The 25,385-nt window shown below is 36.4% G+C and overlaps 1 protein-coding gene across 3 annotated transcripts in view; it reads left to right on the forward strand.

The window, feature by feature from the left end:
* Positions 1 to 25,385, forward strand: part of LOC5576817 (serine proteinase stubble) — a 205,590-nt gene that overhangs the window by 43,329 nt on the left and 136,876 nt on the right. For all 3 annotated transcript variants that reach the window (XM_021846424.1, XM_021846426.1, XM_021846427.1), the window contains exon 2: positions 12,735 to 14,191. The gene's annotated coding sequence lies outside the window, so the exon portion shown is untranslated. The remainder of the gene's footprint in view (positions 1 to 12,734; positions 14,192 to 25,385) is intronic.

Below are 25,385 nucleotides of genomic sequence, written 5' to 3' on the forward strand. Positions count from 1 at the left end.
TAGTACGCACAGAAGAAATATAACTATGTGTGAAATGAAGGTTTTTATTAAAATAAACTACAGATAAATGGGGTGTTAAGTATTCGTGGAGTTTTAAGAGATTGAACTTCTGTATCAAGTTCAACAAGTCATAGAAACGTCGTAAGTCAGTATATGAGTCATCTGATATACTTGATCTGTTCGGTGGACTATGAGCTGCATTATGTGATAGAGGATGCCTATTGATATAAAGTATTGTGAATCCTATATATTTTGAAAATAAATGGGGTGTTTAGGGACTATCTATTTAACCTTTCTAAGTTATTGAACTCATGAGATTAAAGCCGATATATATTTCAAAACACTTTTGGCTTGTTCAGTGAAGTAAAATTGCAATGTTAAAGTTAAGGGGTATTTTTGGTAAGTTTAAAAATTATGACGTCTCAAAATTTGGCAAAACTGGTAGGAAAATCTTGATAGAAACGTATCGGGAATTTTTTTTTTTGATAATATTTTTTCCAAATTTATTTAAACAAATTTGTATTTTTTTGGAAATAGGAATTATTCTCTTATTTTTAATTGTTTTTGGAGTTATTGATCGTTTGAAGCTGAAAATAGATCATGTAACAAGCAAACATTTTAGGCTTCGTGGCATGTGTTTAGTGTTCTCGGCTGTCAAGTGAATTGTGCTGCTTTCATTGAGATATTTTCCGACCATGCCACTGGGTGTTTATTTACAGAGCAAATGTGACACTTCCCCTATCCAAACCCTAAAATTATCCTTACATATGACAGGTCATTCACAAAGTTGCGGCTTGTTGGATTCGAAAACGTTATTAACCCAAATAATAATGTTTTTCTATTGGCAAAATAGAGTTTTATTTACAAAATTCAAATTCCTTAACTTCTCATTACGTATTTTCATACATAAATCAAACATTTTCATGATTATCTCAGAAATCTGTCATTATTGTTACTGGCTTTTGATTTACACGCCAGGTGAATGGTAGGACAGTTTGTCGTTCAATCATTGATAAAGAAGAAGTTGGTCGAAATTTATGTTGAAAAATTTTGTCATCCCTTAACACCCCATTTTACGGTATTTGCATGTGATTTTACGCGATCATGTAATTTTAAATCAATACCTTTTGAAATTCACTGGACTACCTAGTAGTTGATATACTCCAAATATGTGCATGATAGTTAACTTGAAATTATATATTTTTAGCTGTGTAGTAATTCTCCATGTTCGGCATACATGCCTATTATATGACTAATAAAGGGCATGCTAGTTTTTAAAGTAGCACTATATTAGCACGCATCTAATTTGTTACCCAAACGAGTTATTCTACTTTTCCAAGAAAAAGGCAGAAGGCCTCCATTGTGTGACATTTTTAATATTGAGTGACCTTATAAAGAAGGTACAAGGTGTCAAAACTAGTCATTTTTGCGTGAAGTTTCTGTAATGATCGTCTGGCTACACCCATGTATTCACGCACCTCGCCAAACCTGGTTGAAGAGGGGCCACGCGCAAATTCCAATCGAACACGACAAACTGCCACACTACGCCACAACAAACCTGGAGCAGCTCCGAAACTTGCATATAATCGATTAGTGGTCGAATGTAGGCAGCCACACACTTATGCGTCCAGGGGAAAGCAGCCACTGAGCAAAACAGAAATCTACAAGAACGAATGACCTCATAATACGGTGAGCAGCCAGCAGCGGTCGAACTGGCGAGCGAAGTCAAAAGAAAGGAGTGATAGCGCAGCATTGCGCCGCTCGTATGGGGTTGTCACTTCGAGTCGTGTATTCGTGGACATTGCCTGCCTGGAGACAGCGCGCAGAGTGAAAGGCAGGGGGTCCAGCTTGTCGTGGTAACCTCAATACCCAATATTCGAGCCCAAGGGGAGGAATCTCTTTTCCTGCCCATTTCTTTGGGGCTCATCTCTTTCGCCGTCGGAGGCTTAAACAGACTTTGTGTACACCGAGATCGATGGTCGGCGGTGGAGAAATGTCTGGAGTTGTCACTTGTTGCGTGTAGCGAAGCTGCAGCCACTTAAGTATCGTAAGTTGAGCAAGAAGCGGCCACTTTCAGTCGGAGGGATTTAAATAGGTTTGAAACAGAGAAGACACGTTGATGAGATGGAATTTGAACAAAGACGACATTCATGTGTGAATCTACTTTTCTGTGACATTCTTTAGCGCTGGGCTGCGGAGGAATGCTGGGACATTGATGATGGAGCTGATAGTAAGAATCCGACTTTCCTGATGTATGTCATGAGATGAAAGTGATGAATAAGCCAAATAAAGCTTTACAAGACGCAGTCTTGGACGAAACTACATATGGTGAACAGTTTGATTTTTTTTTATGGAAATGCTACTATGTTGTATAAATAAAAAAATCTTAAAAAATCAAACATATTCTAAATAGTCCCCCCTAGAAATAAATTGAGTTCAATAAAAGGTTCTTGCTCGAAATCAAAAAGAGATATTGATTGATTGATATTGAATCCTCACTGTTTACTTCCCAAAAATTGCATGATAGTTGAAAATTCAATTGGAAGACTTTTGTTTAAATCCAGGGAGAGATCCCAAGCGACGAACCCCTGGAGTAGTTCTTAAAAAAGTAATGCAGAGATTCAGTCATTTCTTGTGGTTTATTAAGGATTTCATTGATGATTTTCTGGAGATGTCATCAGACAAAATCAATGTGAAATTTTTCGAGTGATCGCTTGGGTAATTTTTCTGGCTAGTAGTCTGAATGAATGGTTCTGTTCTCGCAACAGTTATTCTCGCTCCAACGTTTCGATTTCGATTTGGATCTTCATCAGGAGATAAAAAAATATTTGTCACTGTCCAAAACTTTTAGCCTGTACTATTGTCTATACATGTTGCGGAGCCGTATAATCTGGTAATCTAGTACTGCACGATAAACGCCTTACTTTAAAGCATGCATAGACAGCAGTATCGGCTAAACGTTTTTAGACAGTGACGAATTACACTGTTCGACAAAAAATTTTTTTTGGCTGGATCAGGGACGCGGTTATATGGGTCTTGAAGTGCAAGAAAAGTGTAGAAAGAGGCCGTTTTCAAATGATTTGCAGCACCCCTGGATTAGTTTTTGAAAAAGTTTGAAAATTTTGCATTTTTCATCAAAAAAAGCGTAATAAGCAAAATATCAATATATTTTCAAATTCAATTATTCAACCATTGAATTAGTCAAATCATTATTTTTTAGCCCTAGATCGCTTCAGGGAAACGTGCACCATTACAGAAGAATATTGGCATCATTTTTATATATGAATTTGGAATGTTAACGATCATTAAACAAGCATACGAGGATGTGCACCATATAAATACTACTTATTTTTCTATTCCACACATCTGGTTCATTATATAATAATTATTATAGGTTCAAGAAGACGCTTGATTAGGATTTAATTTTTTGCTCCATTTTATAAAGCAATGAGCAATGCAATCCAGTAACATTTGATTTCAACAAGGATACGAATACGGAAAATTGATGCGTCTGTTATGTTTATATGGGCTGGTTGGTCTAATAAACTCTTGGCAGTAATACAAAATTAGGTTGGACACTGACATGTAAGTGGTCTTACATGAGCTAGTCGGTTTATCAGGAGCCGATGGCGAAGTCTGTGAAAAATGTCATAATAATGTTATTTGCGATTTCCAAAGATTTTTAAAGATACTCATTAGGAATAGATTACCTATCGTGAGGTCCATTTGTTATCAGAATATCCCTAGAAATTACAGACTAACGTAAAATAGCAACCAATAATTCAGTAATCAACATTTCCACATTTTTTGTGACAACATTTGACAGCCACTCAGGCAGGCATGAGATCTTTTTGATTCAGTTTGCGCACAATACTAATCATTTGTGAAAACTGATTTAGTGGTAACATGCCTACTTCTTACTTGTAAGATGATACAATTTCTGGTTAAACCATTTCCCATTTTTTTTGTTGGTTCTACATTTTACATATTTTTCGGCAATTTCAATCAAACTTCCAAATGGAGCGTTAGTTTCTTGTTCAATGGGATGTTTTCTTCACATGGGTTTAGTTGTAAGCATATTGGAAACATAAAGAAGTCGACCATTAAGGTTAATTTTAAACTCGTCTCCCATATAAGGACAAACGTGTCCATTTATGAGCCCCCATTCCCATATCCTCGAAACGAGTAAAAATGCTTTTCAATTAAGTGAAGAAACAATTTATCCATACATTTGTGATAAACAATTTTGCGAAACTTCACGTAATTTCTATTTTTCTTTCTTTAAACAAGAAGACATAGAAAAACAAGTGTTTTACTCATTTTGAATACATCGCAATTATTTGTGAAATTCATTCCAAATCTCAAAACTGAAAGTTTGATTAAAATTGCCAAAAAACATGTGCAATTTAGAACCAAAAAATAAAAAAAATATCGGAAATGGTTTAACCAGAAATTGTTTCATCTTACAAGTAAGAAGCAGGCATGTTACCACTAAATCAATTTTCACAAATGATTAGTATTGTGCACAGACTGAATCAAAAAGAGCTCATGCCTGCCTTAGCGGCTTTCGCGAAAAATGTGATAATGATGATTACTTAATTATTTGTTGCTATTTTATGTTATTCTGTAACTTTCCTAGGGATATTCCGAGGAAAATGAATGTCACGATAAGTAAACAATTATTAATAAGTACCTATCGAAATATTTAGAAATTGCAAATAACAATGTTATCACATTTTTTTTACAGACATCGTCTCCTGATAAACATGTCAGTGCCCAACCTATATAAATTTTGTATTTCTGCTGAGAGTTTATTAGACCAACCAGCCCATATATTCACATCACATCACATCACAGACATATCAGTTTTCCGTAGTCGTATCCTTGTTGAACTCAAATGTTACTGGATTGCATTGCTCATTGCTTTATAAAATGGAGCAAAAAATTAAATCCTAATCAAGCGTCTTCTTGAACCTATAAAAATTATTATATAATGAACCAGATGTGTGGAATAGAAAAATAAGTAGTATTTATATGGTGCACATCCTCGTATGCTTGTTTAATGATCGTTAACATTCCAAATTCATATATAAAAATGATGCCAATATTCTTCTGTAATGGTGCACGTTTCCCTGAAGCGATCTAGGGCTAAAAAATAATGATTTGACTAATTCAATGGTTGAATAATTGAATTTGAAAATATATTGATATTTTGCTTATTACGCTTTTTTTGATGAAAAATACAAAATTTTCAAACTTTTTCAAAAACTAATCCAGGGGTGCTGCAAATCATTTGAAAACGGCCTCTTTCTACACTTTTCTTGCACTTCAAGACCCATATAACCGCGTCCCTGATCCAGCCAAAAAAAAATTTTTGTCGAACAGTGTTATTCTGTTTCACCTGATGAGCATTCTAATCGGGATCGAAACGTTGGAGCAACAATAATTGCTTCGAGAACTATTTATTTCAACGGTTTCATTAGTTATTTTGAAGGATTCCTGAAAGGCTTCCTGATTGACCTACTAAATAAACTTTAGGACGAATTTCAGAATAAATACCCACAAGAAGCCTTGTGAGTGCCACTTAGCGTGCGTTCGATTCCCACTCCAGCCAAGGGACAATTTTCGTCAAACGAATTGTACTTAATATGCTACTAGATGTATCATGATTATTTAAAACGATGTTTAATTATGTAATTTCTGATAATTGATGATATTGTTATTTGATTGCAGCTCAACATCGCATATGTCAAACTTGTAAAAAAATATTGAACAGTGGGCCAAATTTTTCTTTTTGCAAAAAAATTCATCGTTTCTGCAATATCGAACGTTGCGCTTGGTGAAATTGAGATGGAGATACTTACTGATTCTCAAGATTATGTAAAATTCAGTCGTGGATTCATTAATTATCCATATTTGACATGGTGTTGTTTGAAAATCCAGCCATTGAGCGTCTGAAATGTTTCTCGGCTGTGCTTCTGAAGCATGCTCCTTTTTATTTTTATTTTTTGAGACTTTGTTAATCTGCAGAGTTTGGATTTTGACCCGAACAAACCGAATTACAGTTCGCGAACCATAACAGGTCGTGACACATTGAAATCGGAGAGCCCTATAAATGTTTATATTCATTCTTTCACTTGGCACGTGACGTGAGAGCATTCAAGAGTAACAACTCTCACAGACGTATCGAGCTATTCGGGAAATCCATGTTTTACTTAAAATTGATTTCAACTTCGTTTTAATTGTTATGCAACATTAAGCAACTTAACTAGAGTCTATAGCAGTCTTCCCATGAATATTACTGACGTTCAACTTGGGTTCGCATCTTTCTACTCGTGTTTAACAGCAAACGCACAACGGCAAAAAACTCGCGTTGTACATTGAACCCGGTACACTTGAACTTCGGTTGAACTGAGGTTTGAAACATCGGTTCAAACCATGGTACAAAACAAACCGAAAGAAAGCAGTTCGAATGCACGCTGATAAAATTTAACTTGAACTTTATGATACTTCTCGAATCTCGTCACAGATTACATATTATAGCTTTAGGTAGAAAATTATAAGCGTGCGTACGAAGTGACTAAAGCCGAATGCAAGGCTCACTATACTCAAATAGCACTAGCAAACTAGGCAACCAACGCGATGCTCCGGGAGAAAACAAAACACCAATTTCAAAACATCGGTTTGAGTTTTGGTACTCCAAACATAAGTTCGGGTTTGGGTACTGGTTCGTGAGCTGCTTCGTGGTTTCGGTTTGAACACGAGAACAGGGTTCGAAACGAGTACGAAAACACCAGTACCCAACTTGTTTGATGTTCGTTCGGAAAGACTGGTCTATAGATTTATCGAAGTACAGAATATGGAACATATTTGCTACTGTTTATTGATCAGAATGGGAGAGTGTCAGCGAATGTATCAATAACAAATGGTGACATACAGCGCTTGGCACAAACAAGAGATGATGTGTGTCTTCCATTTTCTCTTTCGTGGCTCGTATCTTCAACAAACGATAAAGGTTGTGCGTGTTGTGTAAATGCGGGCGGATAAAATTATCAAATTTTGGAGCGTGTGTCGATGATCGTTAAATTTGGTGTTAAAATACTGTACAGAATTTTATAAGAATCCTTTACAAAATTTCATAAGAATCCTGCACAGAATTCTGTAAGACCCCAAGTGAGATTATCAATCATAACTATGATTATACACAATCTTGCAAACAATAGTATGAGAAAGCTGTCAAAGTTTTAGGAGAAATTATTGTCAATGATTTTATTAGAACCATGTCAGGATTTTATGTGACACCTGTTTATATATATAAATAGAGCCAGGGTTTTTTTTTTTGAAATTTATGCCCAAAATATTGAGCAAATTCAACATATGATTCAATGATGTTGTGTTTGTTTGTGCTGAATATAATTTCAGGTTTTCTATCAAATATCGAACAATGTAATACAATAGTGATGAAATTAAATTGCTTCAACATATTTTCAAATAAACCTCAAATCGATCTACGCAAGGGGTATAAAACATAAAAAGTGCTCATCACCAAGCCACCAAACATAAACGTAGTTCAAAATTGACTCATTCTAAATTAGTGTTGTTAATAAGTAAATTTATAATAATCACAAAGAAAATTTAAAGAATTATTAAATTGACATAAAAACTAGATATCAACGCAAAATTTTTAATAATCATGACTTGGAAGCTTCGGTTTAGGGACGAAATGTCGAAATACAAAACGTTGAAATACATAACGTCGAATGCCATAACGTCGAATCCTAAAACGTCAGAAGGGACAAAACGTCGAAAGGAGAAAATGTCGAAAATGGAAAATTTTCAACATTGTTTGCAAGACTTCCTTTTTCATATCGAGGTCACTTAAACATGCTATAATCAACGTTTGGAGCATAATAAATTATTTATTTTTTCGGAATAGAAGTATTCCTCCAAGAAATTTCGTTTCTTTAAATTTCTTTCTTTTCGTTGTTTTGTCCTTTCTACGATTTGGGATTCAACGTTTTGTCTTTCGATGTTTTGTCACCCAACCTATTCGATGGGGTAGACATAAGAAGAACCTTCAAACTGTTCACGTGCCGCACAAATTGACGTCCATCATTTGGGAGAAGAAGGGGGCTAAGAAAGTGTTACAGTAAGAGCCTGATTTGAAGCGGTATCAAGGGGGCAAAAGTCCTGGGACTTCCAATCAAGACCCCCCCCCCCCTTTTTTCCAAACTGTTGTCAGTATACGGAACAATAAATCTAAAAAGCAAGGGACTAAGACTAGCACTGTTTCTGGTGTTAGGAAAAGTAGGCCATTATGCCCAGACAACCAAAATGTACGTATAACGAAATTACCTGGCCTGACCTAAAGGCCTTCTACGTACAAAAGTGGAGGCGATATACGTGCATATATTATGTGATGAATAATAGCATACAATGCGAGTATATAAATTTTCTACCGAATTAATCTGTGAGCTTATGCCACTTAACGTATGATAACAAATGTTGATTTGACAGCTGCTACGGATTGATTCGAATTATTTTGTACGAGTGTACGGGACAAAATAAAATGTACAAATGATCTAAGAAAAAAAGCGTTTTATGCGAGGAAACTCACCAATCTGACGATTTTGTTCAGTTCATGTTTGTTTTGCGTGTAATGATGTAATTTTTATGAATAAACGAGTTATAACATTAATTTTTATGTGACTTCTGGTTGCCTGGGTTATAGCTCACCATGGACAAGGCTCGTAGGGGAGATCTCCCAGTGCCGGACAGCACTCAATACCGGACAAAGTCGAAACATTGAGAAATCATGGTCTAATCAAGATGGTGTATTAGTAGAAAATAAAGCTATTATGTAGACTTATGTTTGCGTAGAATAACACATCCTTGAAATATGCATGCCTTTTTAAAAAAGTAGAAAAGTTTGAAAATCTTTAAAAAATTAACGTATTCTCTTAATTTTGAGCATTTTTAGTAATTATTTTGAATGACAAAAAAATACTTTGGATCACTCAAGCATGATCGAACATAATCCTAATTTGATAGTATGAATATATTTTGTACCATAATTGAACTAAATATGGACAAATTACAATTTTCGTTAAGCACCTCTTGTCCCTCAGTTTCGGACAGCTTGATTTGTTATATGATATCTTTGTAATTATTGCGTCAGTGTCTCAAAATACTTTCATTTTTCATGGGTTCCGTCGATTATGATATCAAACATGCAATAAAATTAATAAGAATGAACATTCAGAACAATATCGTAAAATGTGCTATTTTTCATCATATATGGAAGAGGTTTTTGATAAAGATGCCTAACTAAGATGCAAACTAAGAAAAACTCTAATTATTCTTGTAAATGTTGCAAATGCATTGAATTGGTAATTGTAAACTATTCCTATAGTGTATACATTCAATGATGTTCAAATTTGCAGAATTCGAGGCATTTCCAGATCGTGTCCGGTATTGGGTGCCACCTTTCAAGATCGATCAATTTGGTACTAAAATATATCATCAAAATGCATGGTCAAAATTCATATTTATATTTTCAAATTTATTTTTGTACGTTACCATAATGATAATATTTATCATAAATGGGTAACACGAGCCCATAAAATCAATGGTTTTCGAATTATGAATTTAGTGGCTTTAGTGTCCGGTACTGGGGGATCTCCCCCTATAGCTAATTCTGGAAGTTGTTGGTTGACCTAGAGAGAAGCTCATGTGCTTTTTGGAAGCGAATGCTCCTTGTCCGCAAAGACTATTTGAATATCTGATTAAAGTAACGCCAGATAATCGTTTGCTCCTCTATCATTACGGGAATCAAAATTAGGTATTCAAAAGCATAATGTTTAATCCTGTCACGATGGGATATTTTTTCTAACAATAAAGATAGAAAATCAGAAAATTGCACAACAAAATATAACAACAACAATTGATTTACACATTTAAAATTTACGACTGTTGAACGACTGTTCATTTAATGGAAATATCTGCATCAAAATTGAACAAATATTCATATAATCTCTGCTACTGTTATCAAAGTCTCAATTTTTAGCTTTGGACATGATTGAAAAAGATTCAGTTATAATTCAATCTCATCATCTATTAAATACGACTATTACAATATTTCATTCACGAATTTATGTGGGTGTAGTTAAATTCAAATAATTTTACATTTTCTATGTTTTCCGGATATTTTATTTCAATAATACTAAACTTTCCTATGCCTAGCGTTTCCCGCTCATTTTGTATCAAGGGCCACCGTTCAGAGATCTGACCCTTCCGAAGCCCAAATCCGACACTGGTTACAGTGCATGTATTAGGTATTGAAAAAAAAAAAAACGTGACAGAGGGGCCCACCCTCGCGTAGACGATGGACGATGGACGTTATTTTTTAATCTTCTCGTACGTTGGTGGGCTTGTCACTACACACTTAAATTATTCTACTGACCTAAGAAAACGAATCACTGAAAACCCCACAGCTAAGAATTCGACAATTTTCAATACCAAACTTTTGTACCGTAATCCGGGGTAACATTGATAATTTTTTTTAGTTTTTCTTAAATTTTTCATTTCACAATACAAATGTTACAAGTTTCATATTTTTAAAACAAGTACTGGTACCCACCGCTCCTAGCTATGTACTTAATTTTGTTTTTCGAAAGATTTAAACATGTTTAAATAAATGTTTTAGGTGATTTTTTGATTCAGCTGATATGGGGTAACATTGATTACCCAAGTAAACAACGTTCGCTAAAATTGGAAATGTCGTTACTTACTAAAATCAGGGCCCCTGAAGCCGAACATGAAGACCAAACTCTTACAAGTCATTTACTTTTTGAGTTATTTCAAAATTAAAAACACCTTGAACCACGTAATACGCCTAAAAGTAGACAATTTCCTCAGAAAATTATACATTCGTAATAGTATTTAGTTAATGTTGCCTAAATAAATAAACTTATGAAAGATTTGACAACGGAATCGTTTTCGGCGATGCCATTTTTAGTAACACCCGCATTTTCCTTGATCACATCGTCTGCAGAACTCATGTGAGACATGAATTTTCGGTAGTGTCAGTGAAAATGATAGAAATCATTGTTTCAAAAAGTTGACAAATTTGCGCATGAACTAAACGCAATTTTGGCAAAAACCTTAATTATCATTTGCTTATGAATGTACGAAAGAGAGGCACCATTCATGGTTCAAAAATGCTTCATCAATAATTCTTTATTTGAACGTTTAACAAGATGAGTCATCCCGATCAATGTTACCCCGCTGATCAATGTTACCCCGGATTACGGTACATACTTCACCGGGATTTCGGAAATCCAAAATATTCACCGAAATCTAGCCTAACGCAACTGAGATTTGGTAAACGTTTACTGAAATCTTGATAAAAAAAATATCGATATTCAGACCTCAGTTATATATCAGATATCAGTTGTTAGGTTCTCGGCGAGTCCGTCGATTCCCGAATTTAAGTATATGAATTTGGAATCAAAACGCAACAATCCCAGTTTGCTCCACTTAAGCCCCAAGTAAAAATGGAGCAAATGTCAAAACTGAAAAGGCAGTTTTCTGCTTCAAAATCGCCAAATCGGAAAAAATAAAAACACACTGCTTTTTTTTTACTAAATAAAACAGCTGTGTGTTTCATTTTGTTTCGATGTGGCGTTTGACATTTGCTCCATTTTATTTGAGCCTTAACAATGTTGTCAGTAATTATTATTGTACTGCAACATCGATGCATTCGGTTTAAGCTCTCGTTTTGAACTATTTCCGGAGCAAGACAGATTCCTGACAACACAAAGATCATACAAGAGGAGAAGAAAACTAACAAGAACCCAGTTATTACATCTCGTCTCAACCTCAAATAGAGATAGCTCAGATATAGAGTAGCTCATTGATACTTCAGTGGTAATGCTTGCTGTATTTTGTACAACACTGATGAAAAACCAAGCGACCACCGGAAGGTTAAACTCAAAAATCAATTCAATTACAAGTAGAACAACCGATAGAAAATCTGATTGGAAAACGAATAGCACTATCTTCTAAAAGATTCCACTACATCATGGCTTCAAGATGAAGATGAATCAAAGCCACATCTGGAATTTTCAAGACCATACAATTAGAGAACTGGGCAACTCTTGGAAATGCGAATTTGGTGAATTAATACTTTTATCTTCACCTTAAACAATACAAAAACTTACAGGACTATTCTTTTTTAAGGAAAAATATCCTAAACTTATAAATAATGCCTAAGTTTTGTACATATTTTGATAGACATATCTTAAAAGCTCCTCAAACGTCCTCCTTACTTGCCTCCTCCTTTTCAATATTTAACGACTAACAAGTACCGAAAAAATTGAATCAAATGAAACCTATACTCAACAACAGCCAAAGCTTTTACAAGAGTAGGTAATCAAATATCGATTCATCTTTCTACGAATCCTCGATCGGAAGCTAGTCGATTGAATAATTGCATCTCTCAAATCGACTACCTCAACCGATGATGCATAGGCACATACTCCAAATACCACATCGATCGGATAGCATTAATAATTGTTGATTTTAGAGAGTCCGCGCGCACTCTTCAGCGCGCTGCCGTTGTTCGCGCTCGCGCCTCCACCGCCTCCGCCAATCACCCGTCCATGTTGAGTCCCCCCTCTTCTAATTTCTCCTTCTCCTTCTTCTGTTTCGGTATTTGCATACCGCAATTTCAGATCGCTGCTGCCGTTTGACTGGAAGAGAGACGACGTTCCTCGCTGTAAGCCCGCCGTGTGGACGAAACGAAAACGGGCACCGAAGAGTGTGCATTGTGCGCGAGTCATCGAAGTTGCTTCGCAGCTGGTGCCCCTTTTAGCGAGGAAGCAACACTACACTATATCAACGCGTCTTCATCAAAAGTGGAAGTCTTTGGCCGACCCATCCATCGACGATTCGTCCGCTGTTGTGAAGTGGAGTGGTCATCCGCCTGTCAGTAGTAGTGAAATTGAGCGATCCGCAATAAGCAGTCAAGTTTCTGCTTTCGGCAAGAATTTGTGTACGAACCAGTGAGCTTTGCGCAAAGTGGAGTGAGAGCAAAAAAGTGAAATTGAAGTCTTTCTTCTTCGATTGACGGTAGCAAAGTGGGCAAGCGAGGAAGAAGGTGAAGAAGATATGATAATGATAATGATGTTGGCCAAACAATAAGTGTCATCGAGAGGAAACGAGAGAGTTCGCGGCGGTATAGCGTCTACGAATCGCGGAAGGAAGTGAAGTGCGTGAATATTTCTGATTCGTCTGCGGAAAACTTTCGGTATCGTTGGGACTAAATTAACGATCGTGTTCAGTAATTACGTGTGGTTGCACTTCAGGCGGACGTGGAACTTATCTCCAGTGGTGCGTGTTCGAGTCGTAGAAATCGGTGACCTCTTCAGGAAAAGCAAGTGCCTCAAGCAAAGAGGAAAGTGTGACAACCAAGAAGTGTTCAACAGCGGTGTGTGACTCGAAGCTCGGATATTGCGAAGAACCTGTCCATAATGATACCGATTTGTGCTAAAGGCAGTGCTAGTTATCGTCTTAGCTCCAACCTCCAGCCTAAGCGTTATCCCGCCGGAGCTGCTCTGCATCATTAGCAGCAGCAACAGGTTGTGGGCTTTTATCCCAACCTTCGTACAGAGGCCATCAACAACATCCGTGCTAGAAAAGAAAATCGATCGATTTCCTGTCGCCGCCGCAATTTCTCTCTAACAGCAGCCAATCGCGCGTAAAGTGAAAGAAGCCAGATAATAGTAATAATAATAAAAATAGGCCTCCCGCCTTTGCACGGAGATAGATCGGGATCGCTGCTGCCATCTACCTGTTCGGTTTCCTCGTTTTCCCGTCCGCGCTCCATCTAAAAGAAAAGATAAAAGTGGAACACTGCCGCAAACCAAACGATAGCTAGGCCCCGGTCAGCTCCAGTTCAGAGCATCCGGTCGAGGTCTAACGGATCAAGCGGAGCGCATCGAAGAATTCGGGTGTGCATGCAAAGTCGTTCGTCGTTCGCTGTGACGGAATCAGGTTCGAGTTCAAGTTCTGTGCTGAGCCAGAGTCGTAGATTGCGACTCTAGTGTGGAGATCATCGTTGCTTGCTGCCGCTGATTCAAGAAGATCGCAAATCGTTGCTGTCAAGTCAGGTTGAAGACGTGCCGCCAAGGTGAGTGCAGAGGGATTCTTTTTTTATGTTCGGGTGAGGGCTTTGGATTAATCGTTGTTTGTGTTGATAACGTCGGTACGATGATTTGTGATGATTGATTACACACGATGAGTGATGTGATGAATGCTTTGTTTATCTGCATGGATGCAATGCAATTCACGTCTAGGATAATTTCTGTTGCTAGTCAATCCGATTTACATACCGTCACCATACTGGGCGATGGTAGGATATTTACTGCTCTGTTAGATGCACCTAGCTGATAATATGTATGTCAAAAAATATTATCTGTTATGATCAAATATCGAAACTAAGCCGTAATTATTTGGATATTTGATACGGACACGGTGCGAAATGAACACCTTCTTCAGTGAAAACAAATCAATGATTCACTGACACATCAAGTTGCGGCCATTGGACCATTGATATCATTAATATTTTATATACATGATATTATCTATATTGTAGGCAGGCTATTTGACGATATAAAGTTTGAATAATTAATTACTATTAATTTTTTTTTGGAACATAACTTCAACTTCTTCTTTTTTTGGTATTTATGTCCTCACTGGGACAGAGCCTGCTTCTCAGCCTGCTTTCACAGCCTGCTTCCACAGTTATTAACTGAGAGCTTTCTTTTCCAAAGTTCCAATTTTCGCATTTGTAAATCGTGTGGCAACTACGATGTCACTCTATGCCCAAAAAAGTCAAACAAATTTCCATTACAAAAAAAAATCTTGAAATGACCGGGAATCGCACCCAGACACCTTCAGCATGGCTTTGCTTTATTTCCGCGGACTCTTACCACTCGGCTAAGGAAGGCCTCAACAACTCATCCTCAGTAAAAATTTGTCATTTAAAAATAAAAAAAAAGCTTTGATTCTATTGTTTGCTTGTCGAGCGATCGAGTAATATCGTGAATTCGTTTTTGTGTGAATCATCAATCAAAAGTGGCTTACCTTATCCTACTAATCCATTAATCCTTGACAAATGTGTAGATGTCGAGGTATGTTCGGTCTCTAGTAATAATGGTTGTCTAACTAACATTCCTTTCGTTCACCGATGACCGTAAGGACGTGGCCGGCGCCGCTATCGACTCTTTAATTTTGGTCACATTGAAAATTCACCGAGTCTCTGTACAACTCTGTTTGTTCTGGTCAATCATAGAGTAGCGGTGTCAATGGCAATCTATGGCAATGCTCAATGTTATTTAAAGAGGCAGGTAGTTTTCGTTTGTCAGATTTTCTTGATCAACCAGTGTGATTCTCGAATAGTCTAATGGAAACCTGGCAATCGATCGATAGATTTACTGCATTAGAAAATGAAAATTGTATTATAATGGATTTATTAGGCTGTATGTCTATATATTATATGTTTCTGGAATAAACTTGCATCTTTGGCTTTTGATATAACGTTTTTCAGTTGTTTTTGTGTTTTATATTTTGGACACCAAAGATGTATTTTGCATACCTTCATATCCAAAATATAAATATATATGAAGATAATATTTAAACATAAGATGCCCGGGGCAAATGAGAGTCCGGGTAAGTAAAATCTTCCGTTATAGCTTATTTAGGAAATGTTTTTCAAGGGGGCATTCTTCTAGAAAGTTAAATATACAATGATACGGTACAGTGTGGTTAGTACAAAAATTATTGTTATTTTTAGTGCAGGTCAGACTCGATTAACCGGAGCATCAATTTTTTTCCCACCGGATAATCGAATCCTCCGGATAATCGAATCACTGAAGGAAAAACTTAAATCTGCGATAAAGAAACTCGTTTTAGTTGTTTTATTTATATGATGCAGTGGCGTTGCCAGAAATTGTTTCTAGGATCATTTTGACAAATTTTGACCAGAATACACAAAAAAAAACCTTTTTCAAACCCCTTTTTTCTTACCAAACTTTTCATACTGAATATTGCAATACTTAGTTATCATAAAAACTGAAAAATATGCATAAAAACAAAAAACATTCTCCGGATAATCGAGTCCAAGATTCCGGTTAATCAAATCTCGGATAATCGAGTCTCCGGATAATCAAGTCCGACCTGTATTGCAATGGTTGACTTATTGATGTGGATCGATGCATGAAACTGGATGGGTCCTGCTTGCCCCCTTCTCTTTTTCAAGTGATGACAGTGTTGATGGATTTGCAAAATATTGACATTTTAAAATTATCGTTTTTCACTGTAAGGTACCCCACTTGCTTCGGGGTGCCTTACCGTGCTGTTTCGAACTGCCGGACGCTTCAAAAGCCGGACAGTGGCTTTTTTCACGAAGGTTTTTTAACGAAATTTCGACTTTTTACGTCTAGAATCCATTATACCGGGGATTTTCTTAGCGGCTTTCAGTCTCAACGGCAATCAGAACTAAGATATTTCTTCTACGCCCAACGTTTCGATTGTATTTTCAATCTTTTTCAAGGGTTCTAAAGGAACAAATTGGACGACGTTACATACATAATTTTAACGAAAAGACACTGTTACTTACAGATAGATTTGGGTCAAGTATTTGGTATTCATCAATTTCCTAAAAGTTATTCAACAAACAAACACATATAACAATTTAAATTTTACAACACTAAAGACATTAACTAACTATTTGACTGGTTTACAGACAGAAAACTTGGACAACTGTTCACTACTCAGTTTGCTTCTCACTGTTTTATGTTATTTCAACCGTCATTTTGTATTGATTGTTTAATAAAAGTTAAGATGGGTGTCTAATATTGTATGCATTGTAAACCAGTTAAATAGTTAGTTAATGTCTTTAGTGTTGTAAAATTTAAATTGTTAAATGTGTTTGTTTGTTGAATAACTTTTAGGAAATTGATGAAGACCAAATACTTGACCCAAATCCATGAAACACAACCACCAGACAAAGAACAAAATTTTCTGTAAGTAACAGTGTCTTTTCGTAAAAATTATGTATGTAACGTTGTCCAATTTGTTCCTTTAGAACCCTTGAAAAAGATTGAAAATACAATCGAAACGTTGGGCGTAGAAGAAATATCTTAGTTCTGATTGCCGTTGAGACTGAAAGCCGCTAAGAAAATCCCCGGTGTAACTCATAACAGTCGAAAGCATCCAACCGAATCCATTATAACGACGTTTTCGCCATTCCCCATGTATAAGAGTAGTCGAAACAATTATTTTTGGGTGAATAAAGGCCAGTGTCCGGGATTTGAAGCGTCCGGGTAACTCGAATCAACGCGGTATATGAAAAAAAAAATGATTCATATAATGCAGTCTTAAGAGCATAGTCAAAACATGAAATATTACGAAAACTACTTATGCATTTGTTTGCTTATTGGATGTTATAATCTGGAATAAATAACGGATTAAGGCTTGTCGCATTATGTTATACAGAGCACGATTTTGGTGGTGCTAGCGATTTCTGGACGTGCGATTACTCTCGATATAATTTATTAATAATTGCCATAGGAATTTCTGGAAGTAGTTCTCAGCTATATTTAAAGAAGTTTCTATGCGATGAAATGTTTTTCAAGAATCTTAAGTTTCACCGGAAAACTTTTGTGATTAGTTGCGTCACTTCGATGAAAAGAAAAACTACACAGATTTACAGAATATTTGCTGTTCATCCATTTTTTTTTATCCAGAAATAGATGAGAAAATTTGAACAATGTCACCGGTTGTAAAGGTAAGAAGATTGGTCTATTTCTGTCAAATTTGTTTAACCCGTAAAGTGGCAGGACGGACCTTAGTGCACAAAAATGCTTCAATCTCAGTCAATAGTCATCCGAATCCAATTCTTTAAAAAGTTATGGAAAGGGGATTAGTGTACCTACATTTTGGGGGGTAACCCATCCCTCCATACCCCACCCCGCTTTTGTTTGACTCGAAAAACCTTGGCTCTTTAGTGTTTTTCTATAGCAATTATTTTCATGAAAATAAAAATGCCATGCAGATTTTCGTTCTCAAAACTGGTCAAAATGATGAATTCAGACCAACGTAGGCATTTTGGACCATTATGGTCCTCTCGGAAGAGGACACCGGTGAATCCGGATTTATATAGGAGTGTTGATGTGAAGATGGCTGTATCTCAGTCATATACGAATCAAATCGCATTCTGTAGCCAGCGTTCGGCAGCAAACCCTTAGGCTTATGTTTTTGGTAGCGCTGGAAGTTGACGCATCCCCCCTAGCCCATCCCCCTCGATGTTTAGTTTGAAATGTTTATGATTTTTTATGCAAAACTATAGAAATTTGGCTTACTACCGCAAAGAGGCGGTTTTCAAAGCAGTTTATATCTTCCACATATATCACAATGATGGCAGAATTTCTTCCTGGCTTACAATGACCTTTCTGGCCCTTCTGAAACTGATCTGGACAGCAGTAAGTACGATTTTTTTGAAAGGACTTTTATAGATGGCAAAATATTGGCCATACGTCAGTCCAAAAAGCATTCGATAGGTGCATCGTAAGTCTACTTTTTGAAGATCGCGATTCAATAGGAAGTACACACATCCGTGGGCGAATTTATGATTTCAAATTAGTTGAGTCCTGATATGTTGAAGAGATTACCAAGAATCCGGTAAAAGCTTTTAGAGTTACTATACGAATTTCTGGAAATTCTTGGAATACGAAATCCTGGGATTTACTTTTTGCATGCATGTAGGTATTCCAGGGTATTCTTCGATTCTGGTAAGAAATATTACAATCAAAAGGAATTTTGGACTTTCGATAGGAGTTAGTTTTAGTGGGAGTTGTGGATTCTAGTGGATTATGGTGCATGTTCTATATTTTTGAATTTTGGATCCCAATTGGTGTTCAGAAATCTTGGAGGATGCTTCAAGACACCGGTATGAATTTTGAGATTGCAATGGAAGTTCTAAGTCATCAAAACTTTTTTGTTCTGAGATTTCAGTTGAAATTGTTGGTATTCTAAGATTTGGGCTAGAATTCCGAAGATTTATAAGTTTTCTAGGATTCCAATAAGAATTCTAAAATACCTATGGGAACTCTGAAATTCCAATGAACCGGCTTCATAGCCGTGCGATTAGTGTCACCAGGCATTTGGCCGCATCGTGCTAGGGAGTGTGGGTTCGATTCCCGCCTCAGGCTGGTAAACTTTTCGTGAGAAATGTTTTCCGACTGTGCCACTGGGCGTTGCATGCTAGACCGTTGTCTAGTGTGGTGCTTCCTTCAAAGGGCATAAATGCCCACTGGAAGCATTAACGTGTCACTGTCTTTTTTTTAAAAAAAAAAAAAAGATATATTGAAGATAATATACGATTCCGGAAGAAATTATGAGGGGCAGCGTTGAGTTCCGGTTGAAACCCATGATTTCAATGACAATGGATCATTGAAGGTAGTTTTTGCAAGTGCTCACCGCATCAAAACAAAGGCGCCACTGTATATGGAATTTAACATTGTGACAGCATTGCTGTTCTGTCAAACACACAAGGCTACGGTGGCGCTATCTATGCTTTCCATAGCGGCCGTTTTGGTTATTTTAATGATCCATTCGCCTGAGATTTCATGTAAGGTTTGCTGGGACTCCAATCGGAAGTCTGTGCTTCTGGTGAGAGTTCTTAGGCCCTGAATGCAATTCTGAGATTTCTATGGGTGGGAATTTTTCAATTTTGCAAGGATTTCTGCAAATCCTGTAGGAACTATCAGGATTCTTATATGAAATCTGAGTTTTCGATAAAAGTTATGGGTTTTTAGTAAGAAATCCGGGATTTATAGGAACCTACAGAAACCGTGCAGGTTTTATGAGAGGTTTTACAAATTTTTGGTGCGAATGCTGGATTTCAATGGGCGATCAGAAATTTCGGCGCAAGTTCTGGGCATCTAGTTGAAATCCTGGATTCCTGTAAGAATTCTGCGATTTTGATGGGAGTTTTGGGATTTCAGTAGAAATTGAGAGTTCTGATGTATTAAGATTTAGGAGGTTACTAGAGTTTTAGAAAATTCGTAGATTTCGGTAAGAATTTGGGTGTTTTTGTGGTAATTCTAGAATTCCGAAGATCATCCTGGAACATTGGAGAGAATCTTGTGATTCCGTAGAGAATCATGTCTGGAAATTTTGGAAGGAATGATGAAATTTGAAAACAAATTTTTCAATTTCTGAAGTATTGGTATTTCGATGGAAATTTTTGGATTTCGGTAGGAAATTCCACGATTTCAGTATCATTTCTTGTATTTTGGTATAATTGCTTGCAATTTATGGTGGAGCTCTTGGGAGTCTTTATTCACTACCAATGAAAGCTCTTGGAATCTAAAAAAAATTTTGAGATGTCAATAGAGATTCTGGATTCCCGTATGACGTCAAGGGATTCTGTTGAACTACACTGAAATTTAGAGTTTTAGTGTAAGTTTTCAAGTATTTCGGTGAGAATACTATAATGTCTATAGAATGTTTAAGAATTTAAGAAGAATCCTAAGTTTTCAATACGAATTCTCAGATTCCGAAAGCGAAAATGTTAGTTTTATGGTATAGTTTCTGTAAAAATGGTAATCTGGATTTTTTTAGGGTATTTTATTATCCTGATCAGCATCTAAGGATTATGGGGGAATTACTAACATTACAAGGAGAATTCAGCCATTTCAATAGGAATCCTGGTATTATGGGAGATATCTTGGGTTTTCAATGTGTGATTTCAATCTTCAATTTCGGTGGAAATAAATGGAAGTTTTATAATGGGTATTGTGACATAAGCTGGAGTAATGGATTTTCGATTATTACTGGAATTTGGAAATAATATATATGATGGAATTCAGATAAATAGTGAATATAATATAATATCTGGTGTTGTGGTAGGAATCCTAGGATTTTGATAGTGATAGATAGGGAGAACTATAGATAATAATGCTTATAGGATTTCCTCAATCTCAGAATACCCACTATCTCATCGAAATCTCAGCATTACTTTCGAATTCCATTAATTCTTCAGAACACTCATCATGTATCAAGAACTTCTATCAGGATTTCCATAAAAATATCACAACTACTTTCGGAATCAAAGATTCTCTGCCAAAATCCCAGTAGTTCAAACCAAAGTATTGGATAGATACATTTTCAAATATAGGAACCAAGCATGCAATCGATTTCTCCGAAATTCCAAAATTCACATTGAAATGCATGGACGTAATAAACAAAATCCAGTATGTCTATATCACTTTCTCGGAATTTCAGAACAATGTTCATAAAACCTAACTCCCACTGCAGTTCAACCAAACTCCAAAAATTTCTATCGAAAATCCAGATCCTCAAGATATTAGATTCTTTTTTTTTTAATTTCCCGAATATTTGGCAAAAAAAAACATTTGCCAAGGGTGCCTGTTTTTGAACCCTTTCCATAATCTCAGAATGCATATTTGAATCTGAAATGTTATCGCAATCTCAGAACACCATTGGAATTTGCACTGACATCCCGGGACTTTCATTGAATCTCAGAAGAAATAACGGCAATTCCTTCCAGGTTCAGTAACTTCCACCGAAATAGCAAAATTTCTACAAAAATCCCAGAACAACAACTGCTGTCCAAACAGTTACAACTAAATTCCTAAGAAAACCTACCAAAATTCCAACAGTAAGAAAATTGAGGAACGTGTCCAAGAATTCCCATCAAGATTCCACAATTATTTCCACAGACCCAGAATTGTGAAATTTCAGAATTTTCTCCAGAAACTCAAGAATTGCTCCGATATCCCAGAGTGAATCTCCAAGAATTTACTTCAAAATCCAAACATTTTCACCTAAATCTTAGAATACCCACAATGAAACCAGAAGAACTATATAAATTTCTATTGCAATCCCAGAACACACATCGCAATTCCAGAACTCGTTTCGGAATCCACGGAATCTCAGAAATCATACGAGACTAATAAGAGCTTCTACCCGATTCCCAGAAAACTTTCCTCAACCTTGAGATTGCCACCAACCGAAATCTTCCTTCCTTCCTTCTGGCGTTACGTCCCCACTGGGACAGAGCCTGCATCTCAGCTTAGTGTTCTTATGAGCACTTCCACAGTTATTAACTGAGAGCTTACTATGCCAATGACCATTTTTGCATGCGTATATCGTGTGACAGGTACGAAGATACTCTATGCCCTGGGAAGTCGAGAAAATTTCCAACCCGAAAAGATCCTCGACCGGTGGGATTCGAACCCACGACCCTCAGCTTAGTCATGCTGAATAGCTGCGCGTTTACCGCTACGGCTATCTGGGCCCCAACCGAAATCTTATAACCTCTAAAAAAATCTAAGAATCGGAATGTCATCAGAATTTCACTTATCAGAAAATGGACATCAAAAACAGTCACCCTTGGCAAATGTTTTTTTTTTTGCCAAATATTCGGGAAATTAAAAAAAAAATTCTATAACTTGAGGATCTGGATTTTCGATAGAAATTTTTGGAGTTTGGTTGAACTGCAGTGGGAGTTAGGTTTTATGAACATTGTTCTGAAATTCCGAGAAAGTGATATAGACATACTGGATTTTGTTTATTACGTCCATGCATTTCAATGTGAATTTTGGAATTTCGGAGAAATCGATTGCATGCTTGGTTCCTATACAGGTCGGACTCGATTATCCGGAGTATCGATTTTTTTTTCACTCCGGATAATCGAATCCTCCGGATAATCGAATCACTAAGAAAAAAATTGAAATTTTCGATAAAAGAACATAAATATTATCTTATTTTGCTGTTTTATTTATATGATGCGGTGGCGTAGCCAGAAATTATTTCTGAGAACAGTGTGGGTCTTTACAAGAAAATTTTTTTTTTTTGAGGAGCATACACAAAAACCACTTTTTCAAACCCCCCTGTTCTTAAATACGTTCAAAACTGCAAAACCATTTTTGTTGTATATTGCAATACCAAATTATCTCAGATGTATGCATAAAAATTGAAAAACAAGAACATCAAAAATCAAATTCCGGATAATCGAGTCTAAAATTCCGGATAATCGAATCCCGGATAATCGAGTCCCCGGATAATCGAGTCTCCGGATAATTGAGTCCGACCTGTATTTGAAAATGTATCTATCCAATACTTTGGTTTGAACTACTGGGATTTTGGCAGAGAATCTTTGATTCCGAAAGTAGTTGTGATATTTTTATGGAAATCCTGATAGAATTTGATTTTGATGAGATAGTGGGTATTCTGAGATTGAGGAAATCCTATAAGCATTATTATCTATAGTTCTCCCTATCTATCACTATCAAAATCCTAGGATTCCTACCACAACACCAGATATTATATTATATTCACTATTTATCTGAATTCCATCATATATATTATTTCCAAATTCCAGTAATAATCGAAAATCCATTACTCCAGCTTATGTCACAATATCCATTATAAAACTTCCATTTATTTCCACCGAAATTGAAGATTGAAATCACACATTGAAAACCCAAGATATCTCCCATAATACCAGGATTCCTATTGAAATGGCTGAATTCTCCTTGTAATGTTAGTAATTCCCCCATAATCCCTAGATGCTGATCAGGATAATAAAATACCCTAAAAAAATCCAGATTACCATTTTTACAGAAACTATACCATAAAACTAACATTTTCGCTTTCGGAATCTGAGAATTCGTATTGAAAACTTAGGATTCTTCTTAAATTCTTAAACATTCTATAGACATTATAGTATTCTCACCGAAATACTTGAAAACTTACACTAAAACTCTAAATTTCAGTGTAGTTCAACAGAATCCCTTGACGTCATACGGGAATCCAGAATCTCTATTGACATCTCAAATTTTTTTTTAGATTCCAAGAGCTTTCATTGGTAGTGAATAAAGACTCCCAAGAGCTCCACCATAAATTGCAAGCAATTATACCAAAATACAAGAAATGATCCTGAAATCGTGGAATTTCCTACCGAAATCCAAAAATTTCCATCGAAATACCAATACTTCAGAAATTGAAAAATTTGTTTTCAAATTTCATCATTCCTTCCAAAATTTCCAGACATGATTCTCTACGGAATCACAAGATTCTCTCCAATGTTCCAGGATGATCTTCGGAATTCTAGAATTACCACAAAAACACCCAAATTCTTACCGAAATCTACGAATTTTCTAAAACTCTAGTAACCTCCTAAATCTTAATACATCAGAACTCTCAATTTCTACTGAAATCCCAGAACTCCCATCAAAATCGCAGAATTCTTACAGGAATCCAGGATTTCAACTAGATGCCCAGAACTTGCGCCGAAATTTCTGATCGCCCATTGAAATCCAGCATTCACACCAAAAATTTGTAAAACCTCTCATAAAACCTGAACGGTTTCTGTAGGTTCCTATAAATCCCGGATTTCTTACTAAAAACCCATAACTTTCATCGAAAACCCAGATTTCATATAAGAATCCTGATAGTTCCTACAGGATTTGCAGAAATCCTTGCAAAATTTAAAAATTCCCACCCATAGAAATCTCAGAATTGCATTCAGGGCCTAAGAACTCTCACCAGAAGCACAGACTTCCGATTGGAGTCCCAGCAAACCTTACATGAAATCTCAGGCGAATTGTCATTGAAATCATGGGTTTCAACCGGAACTCAACGCTGCCCCTCATAATTTCTTCCGGAATCGTATATTATCTTCAATATATCTTTTTTTTTTTTTTTAAAAAAAAGACAGTGACACGTTAATGCTTCCAGTGGGCATTTATGCCCTTTGAAGGAAGCACCACACTAGACAACGGTCTAGCATGCAACGCCCAGTGGCACAGTCGGAAAACATTTCTCACGAAAAGTTTACCAGCCTGAGGCGGGAATCGAACCCACACTCCCTAGCACGATGCGGCCAAATGCCTGGTGACACTAATCGCACGGCTATGAAGCCGGTTCATTGGAATTTCAGAGTTCCCATAGGTATTTTAGAATTCTTATTGGAATCCTAGAAAACTTATAAATCTTCGGAATTCTAGCCCAAATCTTAGAATACCAACAATTTCAACTGAAATCTCAGAACAAAAAAGTTTTGATGACTTAGTACTTCCATTGCAATCTCAAAATTCATACCGGTGTCTTGAAGCATCCTCCAAGATTTCTGAACACCAATTGGGATCCAAAATTCAAAAATATAGAACATGCACCATAATCCACTAGAATCCACAACTCCCACTAAAACTAACTCCTATCGAAAGTCCAAAATTCCTTTTGATTGTAATATTTCTTACCAGAATCGAAGAATACCCTGGAATACCTACATG

This window comes from Aedes aegypti, chromosome 2 (assembly GCF_002204515.2).
Source record: "Aedes aegypti strain LVP_AGWG chromosome 2, AaegL5.0 Primary Assembly, whole genome shotgun sequence".
Taxonomy (NCBI): domain Eukaryota; kingdom Metazoa; phylum Arthropoda; class Insecta; order Diptera; family Culicidae; genus Aedes; species Aedes aegypti.